The sequence below is a fragment of the Eleutherodactylus coqui genome, chromosome 13 (genome assembly GCF_035609145.1).
Source record: "Eleutherodactylus coqui strain aEleCoq1 chromosome 13, aEleCoq1.hap1, whole genome shotgun sequence".
In the NCBI taxonomy this organism is placed as follows: Eukaryota; Metazoa; Chordata; class Amphibia; order Anura; family Eleutherodactylidae; genus Eleutherodactylus; species Eleutherodactylus coqui.
The window spans coordinates 104,012,793-104,028,774 of NC_089849.1; positions in this window are offsets into that span (position 1 = coordinate 104,012,793).

Here is a 15,982-nt window from a genome sequence, read left to right on the forward strand (position 1 = left end):
GGAGAATCTACCTCACCTCTGTGTGTATATACTGAGGGGAATCTACCTCACCTCTGTGTGTATATACTGAGGAGAATCTACCTCCCCTCTGTGTGTATATACTGAGGAGAATCTACCTCACCTCTGTGTGTATATACCGAGGAGACTCTATCTCACCTCTATGTGTATATACTGAGGAGAATCTACCTCACCTCTATGTGTATATACTGAGAATCTAACTGACCTCTATGTGTATATACTGAGGAGAATCTACCTCACCTCTATGTGTATATACTGAGGAGAATCTACCTCACCTCTGTGTGTATATACTGAGGACCATCTACCTCACCTCTATGTGTATATACTGAGGAGAATCTACCTCACCTCTATGTGTATATACTGAGAAGAATCTACCTCACCTCTATGTATATATACTGAGAAGAATTTACCTCACCTCTAAGTGTATATACTGAGGAGAATCTAACGCTCCTCTATGTGTATGTACTGAGGAGAATCTACCCCACCTTTATGTGTATATACTGAGGAGAATCTACCTCTCCTCTATGTGTATGTACTGAGGAGAATCTACCCCACCTTTATGTGTATATACTGAGGAGAATCTACCTCACCGCTATGTGTATATACTGAGGAGAATCTACCCCACCTCTATGTGTATATACTGAGAAGAATCTACCTCACCTCTATGTGTATATACTGAGGAGAATCTACCTCACCTGTATGTGTATATACTGAGGAGAATCTCCCTCACCTCTATGTGTATATACTGAGGAGAATCCACCTCACCTCTATGTGTATATACTGAGGAGAATCTACCTCACAGCTATGTGTATATACTGAGGAGAATCTACCCCACCTCTATGTGTATATACTGAGAAGAATCTACCTCACCTCTATGTGTATATACTGAGGAGAATCTACCTCGCCTGTATGTGTATATACTGAGGAGAATCTACCTCACCTCTATGTGTATATACTGAGGAGAATCTACCTCACCTCTGTGTATATACTGAGGAGAATCTACCCCACCTCTATGTGTATATACTGAGAAGAATCTACCTCACCTCTATGTATATATACTGAGGCAAATCTACCTCACCTCTATGTGTATATACTGAGAAGAATTTACCTCACCTCTAAGTGTATATACTGAGGAGAATCTAACGCTCCTCTATGTGTATATACTGAGGAGAATCGACCTCACCTCTGTGTGTATATACTGAGGAGAATCTACCTCACCTGTATGTGTATATACTGAGGACAATCTACCTCACCTCTGTGTATATACTGAGGAGAATCTACCCCACCTCTATGTGTATATACTGAGGAGAATCTACCTCACCTCTATGTGTATATACTGAGGAGAATCTACCCCACCTTTATGTGTATATACTGAGGAGAATCTACCTCACCGCTATGTGTATATACTGAGGAGAATCTACCCCACCTCTATGTGTATATACTGAGAAGAATCTACCTCACCTCTATGTGTATATACTGAGGAGAATCTACCTCACCTCTGTGTGTATATACTGAGGAGAATCTCCCTCACCTCTATGTGTGTATACTGAGGAGAATCTACCTCACCTCTATGTGTATATACTGAGGAGAATCTACCTCACCTCTGTGTATATACTGAGGAGAATCTACCTCACCTCTATGTGTATATACTGAGGAGAATCTACCTCACCTCTGTGTATATACTGAGAAGAATCTACCCCGCCTCTATGTGTATATATTGAGAATAATCTACCTCACCTCTATGTGTATATACTGAGGAGAATCTACCTCACCTGTATGTGTATATACTGAGGAGAATCTACCTCACCTCTATGTGTATATATTGAGGGGAATCTACCTCACCTGTATGTGTATATACAGAGGAAAATCTACCTCACCTCTATGTGTATATACTGAGGAGAATCGACCTCACCTCTGTGTGTATATACTGAGGAGAATCTACCTCACCTGTATGTGTATATACTGAGGAGAATCTACCTCACCTCTGTGTATATACTGAGGAGAATCTACCCCACCTCTATGTGTATATACTGAGAAGAATCTACCTCACCTCTATGTATATATACTGAGGCAAATCTACCTCACCTCTATGTGTATATACTGAGGGGAATCTACCTCACCTCTGTGTGTATATACTGAGGAGAATCTACCTCCCCTCTGTGTGTATATACTGAGGAGAATCTACCTCACCTCTGTGTGTATATACCGAGGAGACTCTATCTCACCTCTATGTGTATATACTGAGGAGAATCTACCTCACCTCTATGTGTATATACTGAGAATCTAACTGACCTCTATGTGTATATACTGAGGAGAATCTACCTCACCTCTATGTGTATTTACTGAGGAGAATCTACCTCACCTCTATGTGTATATACTGAGGAGAATCTACCTCACCTCTATGTGTATATACTGAGGAGAATCTACCTCACCTCTGTGTGTATATACTGAGGACCATCTACCTCACCTCTATGTGTATATACTGAGGAGAATCTACCTCACCTCTATGTGTATATACTGAGAAGAATCTACCTCACCTCTATGTATATATACTGAGAAGAATTTACCTCACCTCTAAGTGTATATACTGAGGAGAATCTAACGCTCCTCTATGTGTATGTACTGAGGAGAATCTACCCCACCTTTATGTGTATATACTGAGGAGAATCTACCTCTCCTCTATGTGTATGTACTGAGGAGAATCTACCCCACCTCTATGTGTATATACTGAGGAGAATCTACCTCACCGCTATGTGTATATACTGAGGAGAATCTACCCCACCTCTATGTGTATATACTGAGAAGAATCTACCTCACCTCTATGTGTATATACTGAGGAGAATCTACCTCACCTGTATGTGTATATACTGAGGAGAATCTCCCTCACCTCTATGTGTATATACTGAGGAGAATCTACCTCACCTCTATGTGTATATACTGAGGAGAATCTACCTCACAGCTATGTGTATATACTGAGGAGAATCTACCCCACCTCTATGTGTATATACTGAGAAGAATCTACCTCACCTCTATGTGTATATACTGAGGAGAATCTACCTCGCCTGTATGTGTATATACTGAGGAGAATCTACCTCACCTCTATGTGTATATACTGAGGAGAATCTACCTCACTTCTGTGTATATACTGAGGAGAATCTACCCCACCTCTATGTGTATATACTGAGAAGAATCTACCTCACCTCTATGTATATATACTGAGGCAAATCTACCTCACCTCTATGTGTATATACTGAGAAGAATTTACCTCACCTCTAAGTGTATATACTGAGGAGAATCTAACGCTCCTCTATGTGTATGTACTGAGGAGAATCTACCCCACCTTTATGTGTATATACTGAGGAGAATCTACCTCTCCTCTATGTGTATGTACTGAGGAGAATCTACCCCACCTTTATGTGTATATACTGAGGAGAATCTACCTCACCGCTATGTGTATATACTGAGGAGAATCTACCCCACCTCTATGTGTATATACTGAGAAGAATCTACCTCACCTCTATGTGTATATACTGAGGAGAATCTACCTCACCTCTGTGTGTATATACTGAGGAGAATCTCCCTCACCTCTATGTGTATATACTGAGGAGAATCTACCTCACCTCTATGTGTATATACTGAGGAGAATCTACCTCACCTCTGTGTATATACTGAGGAGAATCTACCTCACCTCTATGTGTATATACTGAGGAGAATCTACCTCACCTCTGTGTATATACTGAGGAGAATCTACCCCGCCTCTATGTGTATATATTGAGAATAATCTACCTCACCTCTATGTGTATATACTGAGGAGAATCTACCTCACCTGTATGTGTATATACTGAGGAGAATCTACCTCACCTCTATGTGTATATATTGAGGGGAATCTACCTCACCTGTATGTGTATATACAGAGGAAAATCTACCTCACCTCTATGTGTATATACTGAGGAGAATCGACCTCACCTCTGTGTGTATATACTGAGGAGAATCTACCTCACCTGTATGTGTATATACTGAGGAGAATCTACCTCACCTCTGTGTATATACTGAGGAGAATCTACCCCACCTCTATGTGTATATACTGAGAAGAATCTACCTCACCTCTATGTATATATACTGAGGCAAATCTACCTCACCTCTATGTGTATATATTGAGAAGAATTTACCTCACCTCTAAGTGTATATACTGAGGAGAATCTAACGCTCCTCTATGTGTATATACTGAGGAGAATCTACCTCACCTCTCTGTGTATATACTGAAGAGAATCTACCTCACCTCTGTGTGTATATGCTGAGAAGAATCTACCTCACCTCTGTGTGTATATACTGAGGAGAATCTACCTCACCTCTGTGTGTGTATATACTGAGGAGAATCTACCTCACCTCTGTGTGTATATACTGAGGGGAATCTACCTCACCTCTGTGTGTATATACTGAGGAGAATCTACCTCCCCTCTGTGTGTATATACTGAGGAGAATCTACCTCACCTCTGTGTGTATATACCGAGGAGACTCTATCTCACCTCTATGTGTATATACTGAGGAGAATCTACCTCACCTCTATGTGTATATACTGAGAATCTAACTGACCTCTATGTGTATATACTGAGGAGAATCTACCTCACCTCTATGTGTATATACTGAGGAGAATCTACCTCACCTCTATGTGTATATACTGAGGAGAATCTACCTCACCTCTATGTGTATATACTGAGGAGAATCTACCTCACCTCTGTGTGTATATACTGAGGACCATCTACCTCACCTCTATGTGTATATACTGAGGAGAATCTACCTCACCTCTATGTGTATATACTGAGAAGAATCTACCTCACCTCTATGTATATATACTGAGAAGAATTTACCTCACCTCTAAGTGTATATACTGAGGAGAATCTAACGCTCCTCTATGTGTATGTACTGAGGAGAATCTACCCCACCTTTATGTGTATATACTGAGGAGAATCTACCTCTCCTCTATGTGTATGTACTGAGGAGAATCTACCCCACCTTTATGTGTATATACTGAGGAGAATCTACCTCACCGCTATGTGTATATACTGAGGAGAATCTACCCCACCTCTATGTGTATATACTGAGAAGAATCTACCTCACCTCTATGTGTATATACTGAGGAGAATCTACCTCACCTGTATGTGTATATACTGAGGAGAATCTCCCTCACCTCTATGTGTATATACTGAGGAGAATCCACCTCACCTCTATGTGTATATACTGAGGAGAATCTACCTCACAGCTATGTGTATATACTGAGGAGAATCTACCCCACCTCTATGTGTATATACTGAGAAGAATCTACCTCACCTCTATGTGTATATACTGAGGAGAATCTACCTCGCCTTTATGTGTATATACTGAGGAGAATCTACCTCCCCTCTATGTGTATATACTGAGGAGAATCTACCTCACCTCTGTGTATATACTGAGGAGAATCTACCCCACCTCTATGTGTATATACTGAGAAGAATCTACCTCACCTCTATGTATATTAACTGAGGCAAATCTACCTCACCTCTATGTGTATATACTGAGAAGAATTTACCTCACCTCTAAGTGTATATACTGAGGAGAATCTAACGCTCCTCTATGTGTATATACTGAGGAGAATCGACCTCACCTCTGTGTGTATATACTGAGGAGAATCTACCTCACCTGTATGTGTATATACTGAGGACAATCTACCTCACCTCTGTGTATATACTGAGGAGAATCTACCCCACCTCTATGTGTATATACTGAGGAGAATCTACCTCACCTCTATGTGTATATACTGAGGAGAATCTACCTCACCTGTATGTGTATATACTGAGGAGAATCTACCTCACCTCTATGTGTATATACTGAGGAGAATCTACCTCACCTCTATGTGTATATACTGAGGAGAATCTACCTCACCTCTGTGTATATACTGAGGAGAATCTACCTCACCTCTATGTGTATATACTGAGGAGAATCTACCTCACCTCTATGTGTATATACTGAGGAGAATCTACCTCACCTCTATGTGTATATACTGAGGAGAATCTACCTCACCTCTATGTGTATATACTGAGGAGAATCTACCTCACCTCTGTGTGTATATACTGAGGAGCATCTACCTCACCTCTGTGTGTGTATATACTGAGGAGAATCTACCTCACCTCTGTGTGTATATACGGAGGAGAATCTACCCCACCTCTATGTGTATATACTGAGAAGAATCTACCTCACCTCTATGTATATATACTGAGGCAAATCTACCTCACCTCTATGTGTATATACTGAGGAGAATCTACCTCACCTCTATGTGTATATACTGAGGAGAATCTACCTCACCTCTGTGTATATACTGAGGAGAATCTACCTCACCTCTATGTGTATATACTGAGGAGAATCTACCTCACCTCTATGTGTATATACTGAGAAGAATCTACCTCACCTCTATGTGTATATACTGAGGAGAATCTACCTCACCTCTATGTGTATATACTGAGGAGAATCTACCTCACCTCTGTGTGTATATACTGAGGAGCATCTACCTCACCTCTGTGTGTGTATATACTGAGGAGAATCTACCTCACCTCTGTGTGTATATACGGAGGAGAATCTACCCCACCTCTATGTGTATATACTGAGAAGAATCTACCTCACCTCTATGTATATATACTGAGGCAAATCTACCTCACCTCTATGTGTATATACTGAGAAGAATTTACCTCACCTCTAAGTGTATATACTGAGGAGAATCTAACGCTCCTCTATGTGTATATACTGAGGAGAATCTACCTCACCTCTCTGTGTATATACTGAAGAGAATCTACCTCACCTCTGTGTGTATATACTGAGGAGAATCTACCTCACCTCTGTGTGTGTATATACTGAGGAGAATCTACCTCACCTCTGTGTGTGTATACTGAGGAGAATCCACCTCACCTCTGTGTGTATATACTGAGGAGAATCTACCTCCCCTCTGTGTGTATATACTGAGGAGAATCTACCTCACCACTGTGTGTATATACCGAGGAGACTCTATCTCACCTCTATGTGTATATACTGAGGAGAATCTACCTCACCTCTATGTGTATATACTGAGAATCTAACTGACCTCTATGTGTATATACTGAGGAGAATCTACCTCACCTCTATGTGTATATACTGAGGAGAATCTACCTCACCTCTATGTGTATATACTGAGGAGAATCGACCTCACCTCTGTGTGTATATACTGAGGAGAATCTACCTCACCTGTATGTGTATATACTGAGGACAATCTACCTCACCTCTGTGTATATACTGAGGAGAATCTACCCCACCTCTATGTGTATATACTGAGGAGAATCTACCTCACCTCTATGTGTATATACTGAGGAGAATCTACCTCACCTGTATGTGTATATACTGAGGAGAATCTACCTCACCTCTATGTGTATATACTGAGGAGAATCTACCTCACCTCTATGTGTATATACTGAGGAGAATCTACCTCACCTCTGTGTATATACTGAGGAGAATCTACCTCACCTCTATGTGTATATACTGAGGAGAATCTACCTCACCTCTGTGTATATACCAAGGAGAATCTACCCCGCCTCTATGTGTATATATTGAGAATAATCTACCTCGCCTCTATGTGTATATACTGAGGAGAATCTACCTCACCTGTATGTGTATATACTGAGGAGAATCTACCTCACCTCTATGTGTATATATTGAGGGGAATCTACCTCACCTGTATGTGTATATACAGAGGAAAATCTACCTCACCTCTATGTGTATATACTGAGGAGAATCGACCTCACCTCTGTGTGTATATGCTGAGGAGAATCTACCTCACCTGTATGTGTATATACTGAGGAGAATCTACGAAACCTCTGTGTATATACTGAGGAGAATCTACCAAACCTCTGTGTATATACTGAGGAGAATCTACCCCACCTCTATGTGTATATACTGAGAAGAATCTACCTCACCTCTATGTATATATACTGAGGCAAATCTACCTCACCTCTATGTGTATATACTGAGAAGAATTTACCTCACCTCTAAGTTTATATTCTGAGGAGAATCTACCTCACCTCTCTGTGTATATACTGAAGAGAATCTACCTCACCTCTGTGTGTATATACTGAGAAGAATCTACCTCACCTCTGTGTGTATATACTGAGGAGAATCTACCTCACCTCTGTGTGTGTATATACTGAGGAGAATCTACCTCACCTCTGTGTGTATATACTGAGGAGAATCTACCTCACCTCTGTGTGTATATACTGAGGAGAATCTACCTCCCCTCTGTGTGTATATACTGAGGAGAATCTACCTCACCTCTGTGTGTATATACCGAGGAGACTCTATCTCACCTCTATGTGTATATACTGAGGAGAATCTACCTCACCTCTATGTGTATATACTGAGAATCTAACTCACCTCTATGTGTATATACTGAGGAGAATCTACCTCACCTCTATGTGTATATACTGAGGAGAATCTAACTCACCTCTATGTGTATATACTGAGGAGAATCTACCTCACCTCTATGTGTATATACTGAGGAGAATCTACCTCACCTCTATGTGTATATACTGAGGAGAATCTACCTCACCTCTATGTGTATATACTGAGGAGAATCTACCTCACCTCTGTGTGTATATACTGAGGAGCATCTACCTCACCTCTGTGTGTGTATATACTGAGCAGAATCTACCTCATCTCTGTGTGTATATACGGAGGAGAATCTACCCCACCTCTATGTGTATATACTGAGGCAAATCTACCTCACCTCTATGTGTATATACTGAGAAGAATTTACCTCACCTCTATGTGTATATACTGAGAATCTAACTGACCTCTATGTGTATATACTGAGGAGAATCTACCTCACCTGTATGTGTATATACTGAGGAGAATCTAACTCACCTCTATGTGTATATACTGAGGAGAATCTACCTCACCTCTGTGTGTATATACTGAGGAGAATCTACCTCACCTCTATGTGTATATACTGAGGAGAATCTACCTCACCTCTATGTGTATATACTGAGGAGAATCTACCTCACCTCTGTGTGTATATACTGAGGAGCATCTACCTCACCTCTGTGTATATACTGAGCAGAATCTACCTCACCTCTATGTGTATATACTGAGAAGAATCTACCTCACCTCTATGTATATATACTGAGGCAAATCTACCTCACCTCTATGTGTATACACTGAGAAGAATTTACCTCACCTCTAAGTGTATATACTGAGAAGAATCTACCTCACCTCTATGTGTATATATTGAGGAGAATCTACCTCACCTGTATGTGTATATACTGAGGAGAATCTACCTCACCTCTATGTGTATATACTGAGGAGAATCTACCTCACCTCTATGTGTATATACTGAGGAGAATCTACCTCACCTCTATGTGTATATACTGAGGAGAATCTACCTCACCTCTGTGTATATACTGAGCAGAATCTACCTCACCTCTATGTGTATATACTGAGGAGAATGTACCTCACCTCTGTGTATATACTGAGGAGAATCTACCCCGCCTCTATGTGTATATATTGAGAATAATCTACCTCACCTCTATGTGTATATACTGAGGAGAATCTACCTCACCTGTATGTGTATATACTGAGGAGAATCTACCTCACCTCTATGTGTATATACTGAGGGGAATCTACCTCACCTGTATGTGTATATGCAGAGGAAAATCTACCTCACCTCTATGTGTATATACTGAGGAGAATCGACCTCACCTCTGTGTGTATATACTGAGGAGAATCTACCTCACCTGTATGTGTCTATACTGAGGACAATCTACCTCACCTCTGTGTATATACTGAGGAGAATCTACCCCACCTCTATGTGTATATACTGAGGGGAATCTACCTCACCTCTATGTGTATATACTGAGGAGAATCTACCTCACCTGTATGTGTATATACTGAGGAGAATCTACCTCACCTCTATGTGTATATACTGAGGAGAATCTACCTCACCTCTATGTGTATATGCTGAGGAGAATCTACCTCACCTCTGTGTATATACTGAGGAGAATCTACCTCACCTCTATGTGTATATACTGAGGAGAATCTACCTCACCTCTGTGTATATACCGAGGAGAATCTACCCCGCCTCTATGGGTATATATTGAGAATAATCTACCTCGCCTCTATGTGTATATACTGAGGAGAATCTACCTCACCTGTATGTGTATATACTGAGGAGAATCTACCTCACCTCTATGTGTATATATTGAGGGGAATCTACCTCACCTGTATGTGTATATACAGAGGAAAATCTACCTCACCTCTATGTGTATATACTGAGGAGAATCGACCTCACCTCTGTGTGTATATACTGAGGAGAATCTATCTCACCTGTATGTGTATATACTGAGGAGAATCTACCTCACCTCTGTGTATATACTGAGGAGAATCTACCCCACCTCTATGTGTATATATTGAGAAGAATCTACCTCACCTCTATGTATATATACTGAGGCAAATCTACCTCACCTCTATGTGTATATACTGAGAAGAATTTACCTCACCTCTAAGTGTATATACTGAGGAGAATCTAATGCTCCTCTATGTGTATATACTGAGGAGAATCTACCTCACCTCTCTGTGTATATACTGAAGAGAATCTATCTCACCTCTGTGTGTATATACTGAGAAGAATCTACCTCACCTCTATGTGTATATACTGAGAATCTAACTCACCTCTGTGTGTATATACTGAGGAGAATCTACCTCACCTCTATGTGTATATACTGAGGAGAATCTACCTCACCTCTATGTGTATATACTGAGGAGAATCTACCTCACCTCTATGTGTATATACTGAGGAGAATCTACCTCACCTCTATGTGTATATACTGAGGAGAATCTACCTCACCTCTGTGTGTATATACTGAGGAGCATCTACCTCACCTCTGTGTGTGTATATACTGAGGAGAATCTACCTCACCTCTGTGTGTATATACGGAGGAGAATCTACCCCACCTCTATGTGTATATACTGAGAAGAATCTACCTCACCTCTATGTATATATACTGAGGCAAATCTACCTCACCTCTATGTGTATATACTGAGAAGAATTTACCTCACCTCTAAGTGTATATACTGAGGAGAATCTAACGCTCCTCTATGTGTATATACTGAGGAGAATCTACCTCACCTCTCTGTGTATATACTGAAGAGAATCTACCTCACCTCTGTGTGTATATACTGAGAAGAATCTACCTCACCTCTGTGTGTATATACTGAGGAGAATCTACCTCACCTCTGTGTGTGTATATACTGAGGAGAATCTACCTCACCTCTGTGTGTATATACTGAGGAGAATTCACCTCACCTCTGTGTGTATATACTGAGGAGAATCTACCTCCCCTCTGTGTGTATATACTGAGGAGAATCTACCTCACCTCTGTGTGTATATACCGAGGAGACTCTATCTCACCTCTATGTGTATATACTGAGGAGAATCTACCTCACCTCTATGTGTATATACTGAGAATCTAACTGACCTCTATGTGTATATACTGAGGAGAATCTACCTCACCTCTATGTGTATATACTGAGGAGAATCTACCTCACCTCTGTGTATATACCAAGGAGAATCTACCCCGCCTCTATGTGTATATATTGAGAATAATCTACCTCGCCTCTATGTGTATATACTGAGGAGAATCTACCTCACCTGTATGTGTATATACTGAGGAGAATCTACCTCACCTCTATGTGTATATATTGAGGGGAATCTACCTCACCTGTATGTGTATATACAGAGGAAAATCTACCTCACCTCTATGTGTATATACTGAGGAGAATCGACCTCACCTCTGTGTGTATATGCTGAGGAGAATCTACCTCACCTGTATGTGTATATACTGAGGAGAATCTACGAAACCTCTGTGTATATACTGAGGAGAATCTACCCCACCTCTATGTGTATATACTGAGAAGAATCTACCTCACCTCTATGTATATATACTGAGGCAAATCTACCTCACCTCTATGTGTATATACTGAGAAGAATTTACCTCACCTCTAAGTGTATATTCTGAGGAGAATCTACCTCACCTCTCTGTGTATATACTGAAGAGAATCTACCTCACCTCTGTGTGTATATACTGAGAAGAATCTACCTCACCTCTGTGTGTATATACTGAGGAGAATCTACCTCACCTCTGTGTGTGTATATACTGAGGAGAATCTACCTCACCTCTGTGTGTATATACTGAGGAGAATCTACCTCACCTCTGTGTGTATATACTGAGGAGAATCTACCTCCCCTCTGTGTGTATATACTGAGGAGAATCTACCTCACCTCTGTGTGTATATACCGAGGAGACTCTATCTCACCTCTATGTGTATATACTGAGGAGAATCTACCTCACCTCTATGTGTATATACTGAGAATCTAACTCACCTTTATGTGTATATACTGAGGAGAATCTACCTCACCTCTGTGTGTATATACTGAGGAGCATCTACCTCACCTCTGTGTATATACTGAGGAGAATCTACCCCACCTCTATGTGTATATATTGAGAAGAATCTACCTCACCTCTATGTATATATACTGAGGCAAATCTACCTCACCTCTATGTGTATATACTGAGAAGAATTTACCTCACCTCTAAGTGTATATACTGAGGAGAATCTAACGCTCCTCTATGTGTATATACTGAGGAGAATCTACCTCACCTCTCTGTGTATATACTGAAGAGAATCTACCTCACCTCTGTGTGTATATACTGAGAAGAATCTACCTCACCTCTATGTGTATATACTGAGAATCTAACTCACCTCTGTGTGCATATACTGAGGAGAATCTACCTCACCTCTATGTGTATATACTGAGGAGAATCTACCTCACCTCTATGTGTATATACTGAGGAGAATCTACCTCACCTCTATATGTATATACTGAGGAGAATCTACCTCACCTCTATGTGTATATACTGAGGAGAATCTACCTCACCTCTATGTGTATATACTGAGGAGAATCTACCTCACCTCTGTGTGTATATACTGAGGAGCATCTACCTCACCTCTGTGTGTGTATATACTGAGGAGAATCTACCTCATCTCTGTGTGTATATACGGAGGAGAATCTACCCCACCTCTATGTGTATATACTGAGAAGAATCTACCTTACCTCTATGTATATATACTGAGGCAAATCTACCTCACCTCTATGTGTATATACTGAGAAGAATTTACCTCACCTCTATGTGTATATACTGAGAATCTAACTGACCTCTATGTGTATATACTGAGGAGAATCTACCTCACCTGTATGTGTATATACTGAGGAGAATCTAACTCACCTCTATGTGTATATACTGAGGAGAATCTACCTCACCTCTATGTATATATACTGAGGAGAATCTACCTCACCTCTATGTGTATATACTGAGGAGAATCTACCTCACCTCTATGTGTATATACTGAGGAGACTCTACCTCACCTCTGTGTGTATATACTGAGGAGCATCTACCTCACCTCTGTGTATATACTGAGCAGAATCTACCTCACCTCTATGTGTATATACTGAGAAGAATCTACCTCACCTCTATGTATATATACTGAGGCAAATCTACCTCACCTCTATGTGTATACACTGAGAAGAATTTACCTCACCTGTAAGTGTATATACTGAGAAGAATCTACCTCACCTCTATGTGTATATATTGAGGAGAATCTACCTCACCTGTATGTGTATATACTGAGGAGAATCTACCTCACCTCTATGTGTATATACTGAGGAGAATCTACCTCACCTCTATGTGTATATACTGAGGAGAATCTACCTCACCTCTGTGTATATACTGAGCAGAATCTACCTCACCTCTATGTGTATATACTGAGGAGAATGTACCTCACCTCTGTGTATATACTGAGGAGAATCTACCCCGCCTCTATGTGTATATATTGAGAATAATCTACCTCACCTCTGTGTATATACTGAGCAGAATCTACCTCACCTCTATGTGTATATACTGAGAAGAATCTACCTCACCTCTATGTATATATACTGAGGCAAATCTACCTCACCTCTATGTGTATACACTGAGAAGAATTTACCTCACCTCTAAGTGTATATACTGAGAAGAATCTACCTCACCTCTATGTGTATATATTGAGGAGAATCTACCTCACCTGTATGTGTATATACTGAGGAGAATCTACCTCACCTCTATGTGTATATACTGAGGAGAATCTACCTCTCCTCTATGTGTATATACTGAGGAGAATCTACCTCACCTCTATGTGTATATACTGAGGAGAATCTACCTCACCTCTGTGTATATACTGAGCAGAATCTACCTCACCTCTATGTGTATATACTGAGGAGAATGTACCTCACCTCTGTGTATATACTGAGGAGAATCTACCCCGCCTCTATGTGTATATATTGAGAATAATCTACCTCACCTCTATGTGTATATACTGAGGAGAATCTACCTCACCTGTATGTGTATATACTGAGGAGAATCTACCTCACCTCTATGTGTATATACTGAGGGGAATCTACCTCACCTGTATGTGTATATGCAGAGGAAAATCTACCTCACCTCTATGTGTATATACTGAGGAGAATCGACCTCACCTCTGTGTGTATATACTGAGGAGAATCTACCTCACCTGTATGTGTCTATACTGAGGACAATCTACCTCACCTCTGTGTATATACTGAGGAGAATCTACCCCACCTCTATGTGTATATACTGAGGGGAATCTACCTCACCTCTATGTGTATATACTGAGGAGAATCTACCTCACCTGTATGTGTATATACTGAGGAGAATCTACCTCACCTCTATGTGTATATACTGAGGAGAATCTACCTCACCTCTATGTGTATATACTGAGGAGAATCTACCTCACCTCTGTGTATATACTGAGGAGAATCTACCTCACCTCTATGTGTATATACTGAGGAGAATCTACCTCACCTCTGTGTATATACCGAGGAGAATCTACCCCGCCTCTATGTGTATATATTGAGAATAATCTACCTCGCCTCTATGTGTATATACTGAGGAGAATCTACCTCACCTGTATGTGTATATACTGAGGAGAATCTACCTCACCTCTATGTGTATATACTGAGGAGAATCTACCTCTCCTCTATGTGTATATACTGAGGAGAATCTACCTCACCTCTATGTGTATATACTGAGGAGAATCTACCTCACCTCTGTGTATATACTGAGCAGAATCTACCTCACCTCTATGTGTATATACTGAGGAGAATGTACCTCACCTCTGTGTATATACTGAGGAGAATCTACCCCGCCTCTATGTGTATATATTGAGAATAATCTACCTCACCTCTATGTGTATATACTGAGGAGAATCTACCTCACCTGTATGTGTATATACTGAGGAGAATCTACCTCACCTCTATGTGTATATACTGAGGGGAATCTACCTCACCTGTATGTGTATATGCAGAGGAAAATCTACCTCACCTCTATGTGTATATACTGAGGAGAATCGACCTCACCTCTGTGTGTATATACTGAGGAGAATCTACCTCACCTGTATGTGTCTATACTGAGGACAATCTACCTCACCTCTGTGTATATACTGAGGAGAATCTACCCCACCTCTATGTGTATATACTGAGGGGAATCTACCTCACCTCTATGTGTATATACTGAGGAGAATCTACCTCACCTGTATGTGTATATACTGAGGAGAATCTACCTCACCTCTATGTGTATATACTGAGGAGAATCTACCTCACCTCTATGTGTATATACTGAGGAGAATCTACCTCACCTCTGTGTATATACTGAGGAGAATCTACCTCACCTCTATGTGTATATACTGAGGAGAATCTACCTCACCTCTGTGTATATACCGAGGAGAATCTACCCCGCCTCTATGTGTATATATTGAGAATAATCTACCTCGCCTCTATGTGTATATACTGAGGAGAATCTACCTC